The sequence below is a fragment of the Haliotis rufescens genome, unplaced genomic scaffold, assembly GCF_023055435.1.
Source record: "Haliotis rufescens isolate VD_foot unplaced genomic scaffold, xgHalRufe1.0.p SCAF_55, whole genome shotgun sequence".
Lineage (NCBI taxonomy): Eukaryota > Metazoa > Mollusca > Gastropoda > Lepetellida > Haliotidae > Haliotis > Haliotis rufescens.
Window position 1 is genome coordinate 1,775,281 of NW_025964279.1, and position 18,542 is coordinate 1,793,822.

At 41.7% G+C, this 18,542-nt stretch overlaps 1 protein-coding gene across 2 annotated transcripts in view; it reads right to left on the reverse strand.

The window, feature by feature from the left end:
* Window positions 1–11,218, reverse strand: part of LOC124144913 (orexin receptor type 2-like) — a 140,584-nt gene extending 129,366 nt beyond the window's left edge. For both annotated transcript variants that reach the window (XM_046514530.2, XM_046514531.2), the window contains exon 1: window positions 10,232–11,218. The gene's annotated coding sequence lies outside the window, so the exon portion shown is untranslated. The remainder of the gene's footprint in view (window positions 1–10,231) is intronic.
* Window positions 11,219–18,542: the final 7,324 nt, after the last annotated feature.

Consider the following 18,542-nt stretch of genomic DNA (forward strand, 5'->3'; position numbering starts at 1 on the left):
CATGATGGATTTTTGCGCCAATGACGATACATTAGTAAAGGTGATAATCCAAGGATAAATATTTAACGAAATGTTTTGATTTCTTCAGTAATTATTGCTAACAACTTTTTTTTTTACAGTATTTCAGTTTTATCATAGCGTGTCAGCTTGATGTTGGAGGAAAGTGGTGCAGGTCTTTGACGTTTACCCTTTTGATGAATCCCACGGGAACGGGTATGGTGTTGATAAACATAGAAACATAATAAAGGCGAACCGGGATTCGAACCCGCGATCATAAGGGACGACACTCTGCTGAGCGAATTGCGGCGCCTCAGACGACTGGGCCACCCGAGCCCCCAGTAAATTGTGTGAGTGACGGCGGGTGCTACTGGTAAAGCAGGACATATTTTCCCTTTCCGCGGTGTCGTCACTGCTTTTGAGGTGCACATTCATATAATGTTCACTGCTATATGCCTTTTACGCCTAATCGAATATGCTGCGGCTGACAATCGGGAATTTTTATTCTCTTGCGTTAACATTTTTATATAAGTTAGCACATGTTGCAAACTGTTGGCAGTCCAATTGTTTGTCCAATTTTCGTACCCTTTGTTCACGTAATAAATAAACAGTATTGGAAAATAGATTAACAATAAACAGATAAGTAAGCTATATGCGAATCGTTTAACTGTTTACACTGAAGTTTGAATTTTTGATACAAGACCGTTGGCCAATGGACTTTCTCTCGTTGCATGAGTCGTGCATTGGTCTGACAGGGTTCGACCCAACTCCGTCAATCGATCAATTGTGGTATTCACTAAACCACTTTCCCCTTCACGTGACAATCTACGTAGAAAATCCCTATCCCGTGACGGGATTCGATCTCCGGACCTTTTGATCCGTGGTCGGACGCCTTGTCCACATGACCAAAGAGGATACCATCGTCAGCAAGCTGACATTGTGGGAATGTCATCTGTACCACGGGAACGGGTATAGTGCTGAAACATGATAAGGGCGAGCCGGGATTCGAACCCGCGATAATAAGGGACGTCACTCTGCTGAGCGAATTTCGGCCAACGCCTTAGACGCCTGGGACATACGGAACACAACAGTTATTCCAAAGATATGTTTGTGTCAGTGTAATCATGTTTTTCATTGGAACCAGCCTGTGTACCTGTCGCAAATAATATGCTGTATTTTCATCCACCGCAATACAAGTGTATAACAGCCACACTTGGCACAGCATGTCCATCTTTGTTTGTGACATGAATACTCACGAATAATTAACGCCATTGTTATATTAAATCCATTTACAAGGCCCCACCAAGTGAATGCTGAAAGCGATACATTACTATTACCCCGTTCAATACATCAGGGTGCTCTCGATTTTCATTGTCTGCTGGGGCGGTCGGGTAGCCTAGTGGTTAAAGCGTTCGCTCGTCACGCCGAAGACCCGGGTTCGATTTCCGACATGGGTACAATGTGTGAAGCCCATTTCTGGTGTCCCCCGATATTGCTGGAATATTGCTAAAAGCGGCGTAAAACCATACTCACTCACTCACTCACTCATTGTCTGCTCGGTGGCGAATATACAGCCAAAGCTACCTGTTAGGCGCTAGAAGCTTACTAGTCACATTAATTTACTGTCTCATCGTACCGGGTACCCATTCACTGCTTGCTGAATAGAGGCATATTTCGAACCAATTCACTTGACTGACGAACATTGTCACCTATTTAACCCAATCTTCTGGACCAAAGCTTCTTCATATCAACTGTTCTCCTTGACTTCTCCGCGGCTTTCGATGCCGTAGACCACGAGCAGCTTCGTGTCTGCCAACAAAATCGGATTGGTCTGGACGGCCAAATCCTGAGGGATCACCTATACATACAGTGCTATAGTGAAACCTCTGGGGATGTACACGGACGTTGAGCCCTTGAATTGAAACCCATGTAAACAGACTTATGTAGAACATGCAATTACCATGTGAGGAACATCGCTTCTGTGCGCCATCTGTTCGCATCCGAGGCAACACAACTCTTAGGAAGATTATGGAGTTGTCCCGACTTGACTTCTGTAATGGTCTGCTCGGAAATATGGGACAGGATTTGCTGATCAGGCTACAGAGAGAACAGAATGCATCAGCCAAATAATCAACCGAGCAACAAACACTCCGATCTCGCCAGTCTTGATAACCTCCACTGGCTACCGTTCTCAGCGAAGGTCGAATATAAGAGCCTGAGTATCACCTTCCGATGTTAAGGGTCAGCTCATCATACCTATCAAGTTTGGTGAGAGAATAAGTACCACTAAGATCCCTCAGAGCAGCCAGCAGCTCAATGCCGATCATACCACCACGTAGATTGAAAACGTCTGGCCACAGACGTGTTTCCTTCACATATGATTCTCTTTCGAACGATCTACCGCTCACAATCAAGAAATCTCATACGCTTAGCAGTTTTCAGGCAAGGCAAAAACATTCCTGTTCTGGAAATACCATTATCATGTATAATGTACGTCTCGTTGTAAGTGCGTGCGAACGGCATCTCCAGTACTGCACATGACTAAGTGCCATTATCTATTTTTTTGTTGTTGATTATTATTAAAATAAAATAAAAAATACAGCGAAGAGTCTTTGGATGATCCTGGCACAGTCAGGCTGGTTAGGCTCATCATCAGCTCAAGGCCCTTGCCCCCTCTACACGCAGCCCAGACAGTGAATTGGACTTCTCCCAGGAAGCGCAGCCTAGTCAAACCCATCCAGAACTTTTCGGAGAATGTGAAGACTCCCCAACACTGCAGCCTTCTGCATTACCCAGATTGTCAGAAGGGCTGTATTCCTGGTAGCAATCCCGGGTACTCTCCCAATATAAGTCAACAGATTGGGAGGTACCAAGCCTAAGGCACCGAGAACAATTGGTAGTCGAACAACTTGGTGCTTGGGATGGAAGCGTGACATTTCGAAAGCGAGGTCTGCATATTTGCCATGTTTTTCCTGAATCTGGTAAATCACATTAGTGTCAAAAGGGACAGAAAAATCAATAATATAAATGATTTCATTGGATTTATCAAAAAGGACAAGATCGGGATACGTCTGAGGCTGTATTCGGGCCTATTCCAAATACTTTTGTATTTATCATTTTCCGTGACGCCCTTTATTAATATTGTTGTTGTTGATATTATTATTATTATTATTATTATTATTGTGTGCGCTGTACGCAGGACCAAGTGCCACATCACAACAACTTGTAGCATAAGTTTGTTGAGCACTGCTAACGTGTGTAACTCATCAGAACTCAGTGCGCAGAGTTGCGTCCCTTTGGATCCACTGTAAATAAGTTGTCGGTTGAATTCACCAAAGTGGGAAAAGTTTTATAAACAACTTCACTTATAAAACTCGAAACATCCCCAAACAATCCAGTTGTTATTCCCTCGCGCAGCCTGTATAAGAGGTGAGCATTGTCTCTTAACGTCTCCAGATCTATCATATACATGTATATGTCAATATACGTTTCTAGCGCCTTGTATGTGCCCGGCGTTACGGTCGCAACCGATATGTGCCAACAGTTAATCACATTACAAGGCCGTTTATACAATAAGTCCTAGTTTATCTTCGTCATGTTATCTTTTTGTCACATTCATATTATTTTTGATCCAAATGACACAAAAATAGACAGTTGTGGTGAATTCTAATTTCATAATTGACGCGGCTACCACCAAAATCGATGGTTGACCTTTTCATCTGAGTCACACTCCGAATGAAGGACCAGAAATGCGTGTTTGTCATGTTTTGTCAGCGTGGTGAAGGCTAAAATGCATTCTGCTGTGAACATTTAAAACATTTACTTTTGCGCTTTATATGACGTTTTGCAATCTACATATACATGTTATCTTTCAAACTGAATTCAATCGTTTCGTGAATTATTTGAAAGGGAAACGCAATTCAATAAACATTTCGTTATATAATTCTAATTGTACAATTAATGAATACCTGAACACGTTCCCTACAGTTCTGGTTGGTTGGTTGCCGCACTCTGCAATATTCCAGCCATATGACGGCGGTCTGTAAATAATCGAGTCTGGACCAGACAATCCAGTTATTAATATCATGAGCATCGACCCACGTAATTGTTTTTTCGATGACATGCATCAACCCAGTCAGCGAACCTGGCCACCCGATCCCGTTAGTCGCCTCTTACGACAAGCATGGGTTGCTGAAGACCTATTCTTCCCCGTAATCTTCACGGGTCCCATACAGTTCTGGAGAGGATTCAATGACCATCATGGTGGTAAACGCTTAAGACAAAGTCTAACGTCGAACAATTCGGGTTTCCTCGCACAGAAAAACGACGCGCCGTGATACAACTGAAATACTGTTCAAAGCAGCTTCAGACGAAACTCACTGACACACTGTTCAAAGGGGCTTAAACCAAACACAGTCAGTCACTCACTTACTAGTTTAGAAGTCAATCTGTATGGCTGCACCTGTGCGTGTTAGTCCATTTGTAGTCCATTTACAATCACTGCGCAACGTAAAGGTTTAATGAGCTTTGCAATGCGAGCGACAGTATCCACACCAGGAGAAATTCAATAATCCATAATTTGATGGCGATATTTGCAGGAGAGGTGAGAAATGATGTGGAAGGTTATAGAATGCAGTGCCATTTTAACCCGTAATAAAGATCACAATAACGGATAACATAAAGGTCATGTTCCACATTGCAGAACCCAATTACACATCCCTCATGGGGCTACGGAGATTGCAGGTTATATTGTTTACATCAAAGACCGATTGATTCAGTCTTTCGAAGCAACGATCGCGTGAATGTTTCCAAAGCTTAATTCAAACAAACCCAACAATGTTTCATACTGATGACATGGAAATATGAATAAACTTTGATTTTGAATTAATGTTTTACGAACATGACAATGATTAAGCAACATCTTCGCCTTGATGAGCTCCTGTAAATAATTGTTCTCGAATAGATTATATTTTTCATATTGTCAACCCGCAATTCATTTCCAATGAACCAATTTATTGCTTGATAACATCAATTGCGTTGATTGTTTTAAAGCCGTCACATCACAAGAAATCCCAACCACAAGAACGCGATTAGCATTGAACACCTTCCCCATTCAATAATCTCTTCATTCGTGTACACTGTGTGAAGCCCATTTCTGGTGTCCAATGCCGTGATATTGTTAAAATAATTCTTAAAGCTGTGCAAAACCTACTCACTCACTCTTTTTAATCTTGACTAAGACGGTGATAGAATGGGTAAGAGTGATAAGAGCAGCTCCAGGGCCAACTTGCACAATGCAAATCTTAGCGCTAAGACTATTGTAAGCCTATGTTAAAGTATGGGAGTTACGATCATCTTAGCGCTAAGATCGCTTTGTGCAAGTGGGCCCTGATCTGTTGTGACTTCGCCCTTCTCTCCTCTCGGATGGACAGGGCATCCGTTTCGTCAATACCTAAATTGTTTGATAGGCATTACTTACTCATCAATACCTGGTGGCATTGTGTGAAGTATATGTTTGTTGTCTAACGCCGCACTCAGCAATATTCAAGATATATGACGGTGGTCTGTAAATAATCGAGTCTGGACCAGACAATCCAGTGATTAATATCACGAGCATCGATCCACGCAATTGGGATGGATGACATGCATCAACCAAGTCAGCGAGCCTGACCACCCGATCCCGTTAGTCGCCTTTTACGACAAGCATAGTCACCTTTTACGGCAAGCAGGGGTTGCTGAGGACCTATTCTACTCCGGAATCTTCACGGGTATTGTGTGAAGTAGTTTCCTAAAGTTTGTACGTATTCATTTATTATTATTTTTTAATATGACTAACATACGGATTGGAACACCCTTGACGTAAATATACATCTTCAAAGATATAGCGATAAACATGCATACTTTTGTCTATAACCCCAGCAAGAACGGTGGGGCAGTATAACTTACCTTTTCGCGAACACCTATTTTCCTCACTATGTGATAATGATTCACGAACACATACTTATTACATGGTCGGAGCTGAACAAAGGACTCTGCTTTCAGCACATATTTCTTATGTGCCCTCGTGAATCATAGATATGTTGGAAAGACGTACCTGTGCGTGAAGAGAACGTTTGTCTGTAAACAGATCGATAACATGTATTCATTACCTTTTCCTAAACCGCGCATTCACCAGACCTTGAAACATAACGCATTGCACCGGAATAATACATATATTACAATGCAATTATTGTGTTCTCAACCCGGATCTTCATGCGATGCTTTAACTACGTATGATAGTTTACCATTTATAAATGTATGCTTCAAAATATACATACAACCTTTGAATCGAAGTTGTAGGGACCAACATAATACTTCGCCACAACCGAAAAATAACTTGGTATACATCTACAGATTCATGAGTAGAATGAATAAATCGAAACATATGCGAGAAACAAACGAGAAAATGAAATAAATAACAATCATTACTTAATTATTCATCATTATTGGCAGTAATGGCGTAGTTAATGAAACATTTGCTGGAAGTAAATGTTTAGGACTGGAAAAATAACTTCGAGACAACCGTAAGCTCGACACATCCGATTCAAAACAGAGGTTAAATAATGATGAAATAAAGAAGGAATACGCAGGGACCAGGCTTTCATTTCGAGACAACCGTAAGTTCGACTCATCAAGTTCGACAAAGGTTTTTGACTGCATTACCGTAAACCAATTATTTGATGTATGGGCCAACATGAGAGAATGGACCGAGGTACCATCGTGGCACATGCATTCTTGAAGCTTAATCCAAGCAGATGCTTGACACAATTCCTTCCCTTCAAATACAGTGACAATGAGGACACGTTATATTCATGAATAGTGTGCGAATGTTGAGATTCGAACTGTGTTATTAATTGTGACGAACCAAAGCGTCCTTTGTCCCTCGCTACGAAGCCGCCGTACTATGAAGACTTACAACCGGTTCTCTTGTACTCTTGAAGGAAGGAGACCGCCTCCGTGGTCTAGTGGTAGAGCGTCCGCCCGGAGAGCGGAAGGTCCGGGGTTCGATTCCCGGCCGCGTCATACCAAAAGACGTTAAAAGATGGTACTTGTTGTGACCCTGTCTGGCGCTCGGCATTAAGGGGCTAAAACAAGGACTGGTCGGCTCGGAGTCAGTATACTGTGTCTGAGTGGGGTATTCATGTTAAACTGCGGCATGGTATCTCAGTGAGCTAGCACTATAAATCGGCATCAGTCCGGACTAGTACAAGCAGCCACACAATCACGAACACGTGCATGCACGTCGCTATATAAGTGCAAGAATCTTGGACGCGACGTTAAACCCCATTTCACCTCACCTCACCTCTTGAACGAAGGACATGTAGCACATGTGATGTCTCCTTTTGCAAATGAATTCGCAATGTTCGCAAATGTTCGAAATATGCCTCTGTTCACCTTGGGAACCCGGTAGGAGGAGATGGTAATGTGACTGTTAACCTTATTGCGCCTCATGGTCAGCTTGGGTTGTATACTCCTCAAGGAGCTGAGAACGCAAATCGAGTGCACACTGATCCATTGACCCGGTAAATAACGTAGCGCTTTAAGCAAGCTTTCGGGCAAGGATTTGACGCATTATTATAATGCGCATTATTATTAACTGTAAGTAACGCAGGGATATACACTAAAAAGGACGAAAGGAAAAGATTTCCAAGATTTAGAATCGTAACAAGGGCCGCAGAGTGTGAGCATAATGTGACCGCCTCGAGGATAATATTGTAATCGGCAGACAATCTTGGTAAGCTTAAACAAAGCCTCCAGACCATATTGAACTTTTCCAAAATATTTGGAGTAGCAGTTCTACATACGTAAGGACCGAGCTGTGTTAGTATGTATAACTGGGGAATCATCGAATATCTCCACGAAGAACGTGTAATGTCGACAACTGATACTTTATAGGTCACATTTTGAACGATAATAAATATTTTCCCGCATCTTTGTCTATCTTTAGCACTATCACATGCTGAATCTTTGGAAAACCTATAACAAGAGAAATAATCTGATAAACCGTTGGAGATACTATTCTGGAAAAGGTCAACTGCATGTCGTGGAGAAAACGTCTCTTCAGCTCATAAATACTTCATGTTGTTTTAGTCCATTTATTTTGAAATTAATGCAATTTCCAAGGGAACCATATATATGACGACGCTATTCAAAATCAATGTGTCTTACTAGCAGGAACTGAAGAAATTGGCGGAGGTTTTCGTCGATGAGCAAGTTAATAGACAGAACGCTTGAGGTTTATTTTCGATAAATATATTTGTAATCAATAAGTTTGAAGATATAAACCAGTTTGAACTCATTTTCAGAGCCAGTTCTCAAAATAATCCTTTTAAGAGGAAGGAAAAAATTCAAGGAAACATCACGTTGAGTGATATTAGTTTTGAATGCAAATACAGTTCCATTTTGTACAGTTCGATAAATATTTAATGAAGCTATACTCTTTTAGCAATTACCACAAGACAATATTTGCAGAACGAGCCACTGTTGTTTCCAGGAGAACTTTTATACTTATGAATTGCAAAGTCTGTATAATTTCAGTGTATAATGTGTGTATTTATGATGACATTTTACTCCAATGTTTGTTACAAATAAGAAATTAAATATCATAATACATAATGTAAACAGAAGGTTTGGTTAACACAATATATTAAGGATCCTATACGTGTGTAGAAGCTGTTCGCGCTTTGCTGGGACTATTTCTGATTTGTTCGATTGGCATTTCTTACAAGTATATTAAAGTTGTTATCAATAAACTTTGTGTCAATGTTGCAACTATTTCCGAAAATGATTTAATCTAACGGGCTTTTACGTCATACTTAATACAAGTTATGCGTACAGGTTATGTGATGACCTCTTTGCCTTCATTGTACAACTACATGGAAATATATTAAAAATTTATGTATATTATGCTCTCAGAATCCTTTGTCCGCGACCCATGTACAATCATTCCTTCTGTAATTTGTGTCAGTGTGAATTATAGTGTCAGTGTGAATTACCTATTTTAATACTTCGATCCAGGGCGAACAATTCCATTCAACACAACAATAAACATTGACGTCGATTACAAAGACACAAATAACACTTCGGCGAACCTTTAACTAACGGGAAGCAATGCCAAATATTAATGAGGTATGATGAAAATTTGATAAGTTGTTATTAGTTGTGTTGAAGAACCTCAATCAGCATTTCATATTTAATCCTATAATAAAGCAGTCTGCATGAATATTTCATTCAGTTCATTTCTCAAGTTTATCTTGTGAGGCAAGTTATTCTAAGCCTACCAAGGCATACTTCTAACGAGAACATGGAATGTCAAGAAATTGCCGAAAGATATGATATAATCCTGCTAATCTCAACACTGCAACGGAACGTTTCTATTTGCTCCTCGTGGAGTTCGTAATCACCTTATTACACAACTTAAGAGCATTCTTGAATTGATTTCGTTTTCAGTCAATACTATTACATTTCCATCTGCAGATGATAGTGGGCAGCCTTGCTCCATTCAGTCGAATTCGAACATGTTACCTGATTGTTAAATTGACATAGGCATGGCCCATTGCGGGTGCTAAATCCTATGGGTAAGTATTGGTCGTAATGTCACCCAAGGCTTAGGGTCCTTACATGTTTTCCAAATCCAACTTTCTTGGCAAGTTCAAGTTCTTTTGCCAAGGTTCTTGCAGCCAGGGTGACTCTCATACTAATAGCATAATTATATTCAAACCAATTGCATTTGTTTTCGTAACTAGTTCTTAAAAGGGAAACTGCTGAGGCCCATTCGAACACATAGAGGACTAAAACAGTTCAACAATGATGTAAGCCTGTGTCTGGTCGTGATACAATTACCATTCTGGTAACGGAATAAATGCATTAATACTGAAAGCTGCGTGACACTATCGTGTTCGTGTACAGGCTGAAATCTTCAGCAACATATCTTATAGAACAGTAAAACCAGTCAACGAGCACATAGTCAGACATGCTACTTTGTATTATTCGTTGAACACCAAACTAGCCTCTGCACTACTAAGAGTGGGTGGGCTGACGGGGGGTTCTAGTTTGCACATGATATCCATACATCAGAACAGGAGCTTTCTGTCAACACAAAGGCAATGTCATATGCAGGGATGATTATTGTGAAAGGAAATGATATAGAACATTGCATATACCAAGACATTTCACATAAAGCCATTTCACTTACCTTCAAACTTGTCTTGTCCACTATGTCTAAGATGGGGCATATAAAAGGTCTTCCTTTCGCAAGTGTCTGTGTTCGCAAGGTGTGTATCATAGGTAGAAGGTGAAGTTAGAGTGAGAAAGAAATGAATTCTATCAGTCTGCTGTAAACGCTTCTGTTTCAATAAAGGGGAATATAATCTTCAAACTGTTTCACAAATGCAGTCCTTCTAGTATCGTTAATATATATCCAATGGAAGTATCACGTATGTCCTCAAAATGCTGAAACAGTTGCTTTGGGGCTTCGTCGCTGTGCAAACTCCCACCTAAGCCTACGAGAAATACACATAATCAGGTATTAGAGAATGTCAAGAAGAGAAGATTTAAAGTACTCCAAAGTCCAACCGGCGCAACTTTCGAAACCGTCCTCTGCTTGCTCCGGTATAGTTTTTTTTCCACCAAGACAACACTCACACAACGAGTGTCATAAACGGCAGCATCGCCGATACTACGCCAGCACCGCCCTGCGAGGCAATGTTCTTTTATTGAATAGAACAACTTGATAAGAAGCTTCCAACCAGATAACGTTGGGACACCGAGCCGCTTTATTGAATGACAGCCGGTAGTCTATAGACGGATTTCAGAACATCACTCGGAGCAACTGCTTGCTTTGCCGATGTCCAACAGAAACGAGTATCGCTCTGCCGATGCGCTACTGGTCTGCAGTAAGGTATGCGCGAGTCGCTCGTTGTCCCTGTGTGTAAATAACAGTCGTTGGAGGTTGTTGTGTCACCTGTGGGGCCTATTCCATGTATCACGCAGTGAATACCACATGGCACCAAGAACGTGTAAAGTAAGCGCACATTGTGCCTACAATCAATTATGTTCACTACACAGGAAGGTTCTGTACTTGTAGCAGTCAGGGACAGATAGCACCTTGTTACACCCACCTCACAGTGGTAAATGGTAGGAAATCTAGAGTCGGCGTAAGTGGAACATTGAACAGCGTCAATGAAGCAGGAAACTGCTATAAAAGCCGATATGTTAACATTATACGCAAACCGTTTCAGTATCATAGCCTGCTGTTACTTAAAGGGCCCACTTGTAACGGGTTGTAGGATGTGCAAGTAGTTCAGCATTGCGTTTAGGCCACAAGTGTTACGAGGTGATGCGTCATGAGATTGTAAGGTATCGCTCTGTAATTAGCAACGAGTGAATTGATTCCATACCACTGACAATTAACTTAAGACGTTGTATCGACTGTCTGTCGAGAAGGCATTAGTAGGGATCATATTTGTATTTCATTTGACATTTGTATGATTGTGTCATCTATATTCTGAAAAAAACCCACTTCAATACGACTTTGGACGTCTCTTTCTCCCGGAATGTAACTGAAGTCTTGAAACAGAGCCAGATAACGATAAGCAAGACAAAGGTGGAATGTTATGTATGGCATATATCGTTTAGGAAATGGTAGCTCGTTAGTGATGCTGATAGATGTTCAAGTTCAAGTGCTGTGCTGATACACTCTGTTTAACTCAAGATGTAAATCGATACTTACAGTAATATGGAACATGTTTCTGCCATACACTAAGTATTACTGACTGAACGGAAATATGAGTTTGGAATTTGCAGATCCGTGGCTTACTCTAAGAGGTAAAACTGATCTAAGACCTCAATAGATTAGGAGTGGTTTCTGAAGCGTTCGGGTAGCTCAGTGTTCGGAGGTGCTTCGATTCAGTTAAGTCTCTAAGCTGTGCAAGGACCCTCTGGTCATGGGTTCAATTCCTAGTTTGTGATTTCAGGGTTTGTTCCGCTATGCTGGTTGGTCGGTCAGTATATTACATGTGATCTCGTTTCATTGAGGTGCTTAAAAGCCCAAATGAGCGTCACATATTTGTTTTGTTTTTAAGGAGCTAAATTTTGATAGCATACCACATATCTGGGCCTTAAGCACTTGTCTGAGCTAAGATTATGTGCAACATACGGAAGTTAATGGGGAAATCGAAACTGAGATATCGTCAGATAGTACACCACCATACACGTCACAGTCAACAAACCATCGTGATGACGTCACGCTATTGTTGCTGCCGTTGATTCTGAGGCAGGATTTCTCTGGCCATTCTAAACATGCATTTTGTGCAAGTAGAACTGACGCAACTTTTGGTCATGTTGCAAAATTATATTGAAATTACATATCAACGATAGCATGGTTTAAGTTTATTACGTAGTAAATGAGGGATGGTAAACAGTCAAGTCTGAACTCGACAGAGGGATGTGGATTCCATTAGCGGCTATTAACGACGTCCGAATATAGAAGGGGACGTACCGGTCCGGTTACACATTTAACCACCCGATCCTTAATAAAGCATAAGACCCTTGAGACTTATAATTTTTCCCTGGAATCGCCAAGAAGCCTTTGTATTGCGAGTCAGCGCCATGACGTTTATCATTATCATCAAGATTTACCCCAAGTTCTCTGTCCCGTGCTTAGCTCACTTATACCAAATTAGGTGGGGGTTAAGAGTAGTGTGCTGGGTGACTGGATATCTTCTGACAGACATTACCTTAGTACCCACACTGAATTATGGTTCATGGAAAATGTTTTGTCCTCTTGGACATTGTCTCTGTCCACATATTGTTAGCTCCCCAAAACTAGATTCATATTAGGATGACATGTAAATGTGAAAACAAATCGTACATTGGGCAACTTGGTGTTCATGATCCCCATGGAGCTGAGAATGCAATGATACGTGTACTGTGTACTGATGAGTTGTATGGGAAAAACGCTATTCAAATGAACATGTTATTGTTGTTGCAGCTGGAGCAAAAACGACCCCGAATCGATAGTAATCCAGCCTGATACCACAGAATCAATCACAACCTATCTTCCCCATCTATACGCTGGACTCGTTTTAGTGTACGTCCCTGTTCTCAGCATGGGTCGAGTCTACATGTAATACAGGGTACTCCAGTCTCTCACCCTCCCTCCGGTTATCAATGGTGTATCCCTAAATATCCCTGATAGTTAATAAAACCCACCTGCCATTGCTGACCCTGTTGTCAGTAACAGTGGTTGAAATGGGGTTTTATAAAAAGGGCTAGGACTAAAAACAATTTACAAACTATTTACATGTCATCAGTTCCTTTAAAATCACATTTCCAAGAAACACCCATCAAGTGACAAAATGACTTCACAACAGCGGTTCATTATAAGACTCCCTTTGAAGCTCAAGCTTAAAGTTTGAACATATCTTACACCATACAAAATCAATAAATAGAACAAGGCCACGTTTTGGCAAACATTAACAGGACGCCCATTTCATAATTATTAGGGAAAAGCATGATGGTAAATTGCTGGGTAAAAAATAAAGACTGTTGTATTCGACCCACAACAAGATTCCCCTAGTTTCCAGTTCTTATGAGACTGCGACGTGAAGGTGTTATTGAGCGAGTACATCCGTCGTCATCGTCGGCAATCCTAAATATATTTGTGCATGCAGTGATCTCTCCGGTTTTGATGAAGCGACCGTACCAGTAAGTACAATTAATTGCTCTTTCTTCTTCTCGTCTTGAGAACCTTGTCATCTGGACATTGATCTGCATTATATGAATGGATGTTTGATGCCCCTGAATATGTACTTTTGTAGATAGAGGGTTATATTATTATGACTTGACTTGATTAGTTCATATTATCTTTTTTGTTTTGAAATAGATGTGTGGCATGATGTATGTGTAGATGGCCGTATTCCTTCTGTCATCAACCATTCTCCGTAAGGTATGCAAGTAGGTGTTTAAAGGGCGCTTCAGGTACTTCAGTCACTTTTTGATGCTAATTGTGTTGGTGGCGGGTGATGCATGCTTGCACTTTTCGCGATGACCTGGCGTCATAGCTTTAGTTTTAGCAACCCTTTCGTGTAGCTGTCGTGGCTTTTTTGTCTTTGCGCACAAGACCGCCTCCGTGGCCAAGTGGTAGAACGTCCGCCCGGGGAGCGGAAGGTCCGGGGTTCGATGCCCGGCCGCGTTATACCAAAAGACGTTGAAAAGTGGTACTTGCTGTTACCCTGTCTGGCCCCCGGCTCGGAGTCAGTATACTGTGTCTGAGTGGGGTATTCATGTTCATCTGCGGCATGCTATCTCAGTGTGCTGGCACTATAAATCGGCATCAGTCCGGACCAGTACAAGCAGCCACTCACACACACGTGCATGCACGAAGTTAAACCCCATTTCATCTCACTTTTTCGCCCAGTGGAGATTGTTTCGGCGGTTGGTTGAGAATGGTTGTTCTCAGGGCGTGTCAGCACATCGTGGAGGAGGATGTGGGCTACTACATATTACGTGAACAGCATAACGGACATGATGCTGACAGACCAATTGTGGTAATGGAAGCGAATCCGGGAATCACATCTTCGAACTTCAGCGGATCCTGACATTCATGGAGCGTTGGAATGAGTTTGTTTGTTTGTTTGTTTGTATATAGAAATATTCCAGCTATATGACGGCGGTCTGAAAATAATCGAGTCTGGACCATACACACCTGTGAGTGACATCATGAGCGTCGATCAACGCAATTAGGGTACGATGACATGCATCAACCATGTCAGCGAGCATGACCACCCGATCCCGTTAGTCGCCTCTTACGACAAGCAAAGTCGCCTTTTATTGCAAGAATGGGTTATCTATATATAAAGAGTGACATATATTACCCCGGATCTTCACGGGTCTCTGGAATTAGTGGCATCATTTCGTACTTGATGTATATATTTTCCAGGTTACAATATGGCACTTTAATGTGCTTATTTTTTCGCTATGTTCCATTGAGTTAGGTCCCTTTGTTGGTCGTCGTGAGACTGTGATGTGAGGATGTTATTGGGCGTTGTTCGAATCCCAGCTACTCTTCGGTTATGATCCTTTCGTTTTCAGCACCACATGTTGTTGGTGGTTTCATCAAAGTGGTTCACGTCTATGGCCTGTTTCACATTTGCATTTCCTACCACAATGACCAGACTGCTAAAATTGACTTGCGTGTCCCGCGCCCGCACCAATATTTGTATTGTCTTAGATGTATTGTCTGTTTCTTACCAATACAGAAAACAAATTTATATTTATAATATCTGTTTCGTTACGATGGCGGTAATAACTTTATTCTGCTGATTCTTGACGCATTCATGTGTTACTATTATTATTGATTTAAAATACAAATAGAAAGTATTTAATCAGGCATGTCATACTGATAAAATATTATTATAATTATCAAACTATTAAAAATTATTTTGTAAACAATTATAACAAATTCAATGTGTTTACATGTACATGTTATTGTTCATATCTTTGTGTGCATGACAACTACGTTAAATGCAACGTGATGCGGATCCGGAATGATTAAATTAAGTGATAGACAGCTGTCACTTGGACAGTATTTCAGCCAAATAAGAAAACATCCCCGGGAAGTATGGCCTATGTGACAGAGACATGTAGAGGCCAGACTAAGAGTATAGCCCCAAAACAACCTGTGCTTGTATTAATTGACCAAATGAATCGGGTGGTCTCTGTGATTTGCTTGATTGCATGTTATTTATCCTAATTGCGTGAATCGATGCTCGTGCTCAATCTCTGGATTGGGCCCAGACCCAATAATTTACGTTCCGCGGTCATATATGGGATATGATTGAGAGGGGCGTAAGCAACAAACGAGTCTGGACCAGACAACCCAGAGATCGATATGGTGAGCAACGATCACCGCCGTCGGGATACAATGACTCGCAACCAACCAATTCACCGAGCCTGACCAACCGAGCCGTTTGGTCGCCTTACGACCATATAGGTTAAGGGCGACCTTACCTCTAATTGTGGGCTTTCCTCCCACATTAAACGTACGCACCGTGTAACTAGAATACTGTTCAAAGCGGCGTGAAACTCAGCTCACTCACTCACTATTGGAAACTAATGTGTTTTACCCTTTTGCGCACTGAAAGCTACCTTGTGTGGGTAATTGATAGCAAAGCAATAAATGAATGACTCATAAAATGGCCTAGTCCAATAACGAAAAGGTTACACTGTTTTTAATATAACACACGTATGGCGACCCTTGTCACAATGAGTTGTTATGGTTTTTATGGATCCTGAATACGAGACTCAACGAGACTGATTATTTTCTGGCGTTATCTCTTAAAGCAATTACTAAAATTTGATGCGAATAATGTGAGGGAACGAACCCCTTGACAAGCAAACATTTTTCTCCGACTTTCTTCAGATACGCACAGTCTCCACTGACAGCACAGGATTTTGGTTGTTGTTGGTTTGTTGTTGTTGGTTTGTCTGTTGTTGAACGCAATATTCCAGCTATATGACGGCGGTCTGTAATTAATCGAGTCCACGCAGTTGGGATCGATGACAAGCATCAACCAAGTCAGCGAGCCTGACCACCCGATTCAGTTAGTCGCCTCTTACGAGCATAGTCGCCTTTTACGGTAAGCATGGGTCGCCGAAGACCTATTCTACCCCGGGTCTTATCGCACAGGAGAGAACACAAGGTCAGTCGCCTCTCACACAGCATACTGTCACCTTTTGCCTTCCTTCAATTGTGGGTACAATGTGTGAAGCCCATTTGTTGAGTCCCCCGCCGTGATATTGCTGGAATATTGCTAAAAGCGGCGTAAAACCATACTCACTCACTCACTCACTCACTCCTTCAAACTGGTTGGCACCATACCCGTGCTTTTGGGTTTCACCGAAGCGGCGTTAAACCCAACTCACTCACTCATTCACTCACTCTTCAAACTGACACGTTGAAAAGGGAGGTGATGTTCGAAAACGGATTAAACATTGTCAACACAGAACAGTTTCAATGATAATACAGTCGACTCGGCTGTAATGGGTTACGTCTATGCGAATAAAGTTCTGATTATACGAACAATTTTTGAGTTATGTGTATAAGTACCATTGACTTAAGATAGTCGTAGCACTAAGGTCGCTTTGTGCAAGTGTTCCCATGAGTTCTTTATGAGGGGACTGCTGTATATGACATCTCAGCACTATAATCCCAAGACCGCCTCCGTGGTCTATTGGTAGAGCGTTCGCCCGGAGAGCGGAAGGTCCGGGGTTCGATCCCCGGCCGCGTCATACCAAAAGACGTTAAAAGATGGTACTTGTTGTTACCCTGTCTGGCGCTCGGCATAAAGGGGCTAAAACAAGGACTGGTCGGCTCGGAGTCAGTATACTGAGTTTAAGTGGGGTATTCATGTTAAACTGCGGCATGCTATCTCAGTGAGCTAGCACTATAAATCGGCATCAGTCCGGACCAGTACAAGCAGCCCTTCACACACGCGTGCATGCACGAAGTTAAACCCCATTTCATCTCACTTTTTCGCCCAGTGGAGACTGTTTCGGCAGTTGGTTGAGAATGGTTGTTCTCAGGGCGTGTCAGCACATCGTGGAGGAGGATGTGGGCTACTACATATTACGTGAACAGCATAACGGACATGATGCTGACAGACCAACTGTGGTAATGGAAGCGAATCCGGGAATCACATCTTCGAACTTCAGCAGATCCTGACATTCATGGAGCGTTGCATGACCCTTGTCAATTCTGGAATGAGTTTGTTTGTTTGTTTGTTTGTTTGTTTGTTTGTATGTAGAAATATTCCAGCTATATGACGGCGGTCTGAAAATAATCGAGTCTGGACCATACAACCCTGTGAGTGACATCATGAGCGTCGATCAACGCAATTAGGGTACGATGAGGGTACGACATCAACCATGTCAGCGAGCATGACCACCCGATCCCGTTAGTCGCCTCTTACGACAAGCATAGTCGCCATTTATTGCAAGAATGGGTTATCTATATATAAAGTCATATATTATCCCGGATCTTCACGGGTCTCTGCAATTAGTGGCATCATTTCGTACTTGATGTATATATTTTCCAGGTTACAATATGGCACTTTCATGTGTTTATTTTTTCGCTATGTTCCATTGAGTTAGGTCCCTTTGTTGGTCGTCGTGAGACTGTGATGTGAGGATGTTATTGAGCGTTGTTCGAATCCCAGCTACTCTTCGGTTATGATCATTTCGTTTTCAGCACCACATGTTGTTGGTGGTTTCATCAAAGTGGTTCACGTCTATGGCCTGTTTCACATTTGCATTTCCTACCACAATGACCAGACTGCTAAAATTGACTTGCGTGTCCCGCGCCCGCACCAATATTTGTATTGTCTTAGATGTATTGTCTGTTTCTTACCAATACAGAAAACAAATTTATATTTATAATATCTGTTTCGTTACGATGGCGGTAATAACTTTATTCTGCTGATTCTTGACGCATTCATGTGTTACTA